This window comes from Amblyomma americanum, chromosome 8 (assembly GCF_052857255.1).
Source record: "Amblyomma americanum isolate KBUSLIRL-KWMA chromosome 8, ASM5285725v1, whole genome shotgun sequence".
NCBI classification, from domain to species: domain Eukaryota; kingdom Metazoa; phylum Arthropoda; class Arachnida; order Ixodida; family Ixodidae; genus Amblyomma; species Amblyomma americanum.
The window spans coordinates 41260470-41263438 of record NC_135504.1 but is presented as its reverse complement, the minus strand read 5'-3'; the positions used below and the strand labels follow the sequence as shown (position 1 = coordinate 41263438).

At 47.1% G+C, this 2969-nt stretch overlaps 1 pseudogene; it reads right to left on the bottom strand.

Moving 5' to 3' along the window:
- Positions 1 to 528: 528 nt before the first annotated feature.
- Positions 529 to 2429, bottom strand: LOC144100243 (legumain pseudogene; annotated as a pseudogene).
- Between the last annotated feature and the right edge of the window lie 540 nt (positions 2430 to 2969).

Here is a 2969-nt window from a genome sequence, read left to right as displayed (position 1 = left end):
TCACGACCCACCACAAACGGGCCGAACGGGGGTAGTGCAGAGGAGGGCATAACCCCGGGTCGACGCTTGGCCAACGTCACGACGCGTCAAACCGTCGGTTGCCGGCATTTTCAATAAAGTTTTTCCTACCTACCTATGCAGGACCTCCGCTGAACCACCAGTAGCTCAGATAAATAAATGATCGTCAGCACTTAACCCAAGAGGACGCCAACACTAAATTTGGCGCAACACCAGTGCTAACCTTCCTGGAAAGTCTGAGCACATTCGATGATTATTACAACCTCATTATCAGTCCAGTATTGCCCCATTTAATGAGTAATCATTCTAAAAGTATAAAAAATGCAAGGCGGTACTTTGATGACGTAAAGTGCGGTGAGGCGAAGCCTTTAGCGCAGTGTTGCTGCTTGTGTCACTGATGTGTTGTTTAGATGTTAAGTACTTGCGTTTGCCCGCATTCTGAGACTCCATACAAGCGAGCGCCAGTAGGTAGGTTGCTCGCCACCCGACTCGGTGGACAGCTGAGGGGCAAAAAAGGGGCCGCTGGTGCCACCTCGCGCATGCGCAGTGAACTGCCAATGGCGCAACATGGCCGCCGAAATCACCCGACCGCGCCAGCGCGTGGGTGCTCTCGGAGGCCATAGGCGCAAGAGCGCAACGGACGGATGGAGCATGAGCCATTAAAGGCTTTTGCCTGAATGAAACAGCTCAAATAAGGTTGAATGCAGAGCACAGCAAGAACTTGCCAGTTTTCTTAGGTCTCTCTTCCATTCGTGGACTCTCTGAGTCCTGTGAAGTTAACCGTTGTAGTCACATTTATTGCAGACTAGCACAAACAAACACCCCAAGAAAAAGTTAAAACGTTGTCAGAAACAAACGATCAATACAAGGGTAAATCACGCTGACGAAAACATCCAATCGAAAACCCATCACCACAGTTTCCTACTTTGCTGAAAAATATTCTTGTCCACTGTTGTAATCAGTATTTCTGGTCTTTTCATTGCCCCACTTTGTTCACATTATGCATAGGAATGAGGAACAAGTTCTTCCAAAAGACGTGTTCATATCTGTTAAACTGTGCCTTTTATGCTTGGGTGAGAGCAGATAGCGTCCATAGCATGAGTGATAACTTCCACCATATAACCGAACTCGCATGCGTTGACAAAGATGCGGAGGTGCTCGAGAACATAAGGGTTCGAGGACAGGTCGAAGCACTTCACGTTGAAGTACAGCACTGCGTCTTCGTAGCATTCAAAGTTTTTCACCTTTCTTTCAGACGACAGCAGCGATTTGGCGATATCTTCGTTCCCTCCAGCGATGAACATAGCGAGCTCAGCGACTTTCTTGTCCACAAACTCCCTGTTATCCATTGTTTCCTTGAGTTTTTCCTCCAAAATTGTCCTTCTTGCCGGATCTTTGGTACTCTCCAGTTCAAGCGTTAAAATGGCAACGGGCACATCGCGGTTTGAAGTGCGCCTGCATGGCACTTTGGGAACAATGATAGGCCTCGCCTTCTTATCGCCTTGAAAGTCGCTTAAAGGAGCATTCTCCATTCTGTCGTCGCCGTACATCGTAACCGAGCTTCTTTCAGTTTGTTGGGCCACAAATTCGAACTGGTCACCAAGACTGATTCTTCTCAGAGGACCTATGCTGTCAGAGTCCTCCATCCAATGAATGCTGTACTCGTCTCCTAAGTATGCCTTTATGTAAGAGTCATAGTAGCAGGCATAAGAATTCTGGCTATAATTAGCTCCCGTCGTGGCGTATACATTGAGGTCTGTGGGAAGGATCCCATCGAACATGGATCCTGACTTACAAGCTTCGATATAAATTACCATAGCGGAAAAACTCCAGCCATCATGCATATCTTCGATTTTATCAATGAATTCACTGGCTAAGAGCAACTTATTATTCGGGAATACCAGTAGACGTGTGCTCCCGTGCCCTGAGAAATAGACAAATATGTGGTCCTCAGGGCCGCTGGCGATAACTTTGCCGCTACCACCGCTCACCTCAATCCCTTGAAGTACGTCAAGGAAGTTTTCCGGCGTCACCATATCTCCGATGTAGTCCTTCGGAACTCCCTTGTACACGTTCCGTCCATAGGGATGATTGTATATTTTTCCAGGCTTCGGGTTTGATTCGTCGTAGGCAATGTCGTCGTACATCATGACAACGATGCGCTCTTTCGGGACACCATGATTGCGCAGCACTTGGTAGGCATGGCAGATGTCTGCTTGGTGGCGATAGTTCTCATAGCCATTAGACCCAGCAACAAGTAAGGCCCAGATCTTTTTCTTGTCACTTCCAAGGGATTCAGTAAAATTGCGCTTCCCCAGCAAAGAGCCGGCGGTCACAGAAAACGTCAGGAGAAGTAGGAAGACACTCGACACTCTCATGGTTGCTTTCGAATTGCCTGCCTTCAAGCAGAGAGTCACATAAAAGGAAGCGCTTGGGCAATCGCCGACAACGGAGGCCACTCACGGAGTCCGGTAAGCGGAGGCGCACTCACCTGATAAGGAAAGGGAAGTGCTTGAGAAAAACTCTTAGCGCGTAAGATTACTACTAGTTGCTCGGTACGACTGGAGACTCGGAAATCAAATAAAAACAACTACACTCTGAGGCGCTAGTTCCTATGATCTATGGAATACATGACATTCCGCCAGTCATTAGGCGAAATGTGTAGCTGTTTTGATGTTCCCCTAGTTAAAGGAAGCAAACGGCTTTGTTTCTTCTTCTTAAGAAGCAATATATAGGATAGCGCTCCGTGCACCTACAAATCTGAATTACGCAGTTGGAGTGGATTAATAATGCAACTTATAATATAATCGCAAACGTTGTCAGTAATGTCTCCCCGTAATATTCATCTCTTCTAAAAAGGACCCACTGCTTTTCCACGTTATTTTTATTTTATAGCGCAGAGGACTTTTGCTGTCATAGCGATCGGTGCTGAAGGTGCTTCCTCTGTTTTA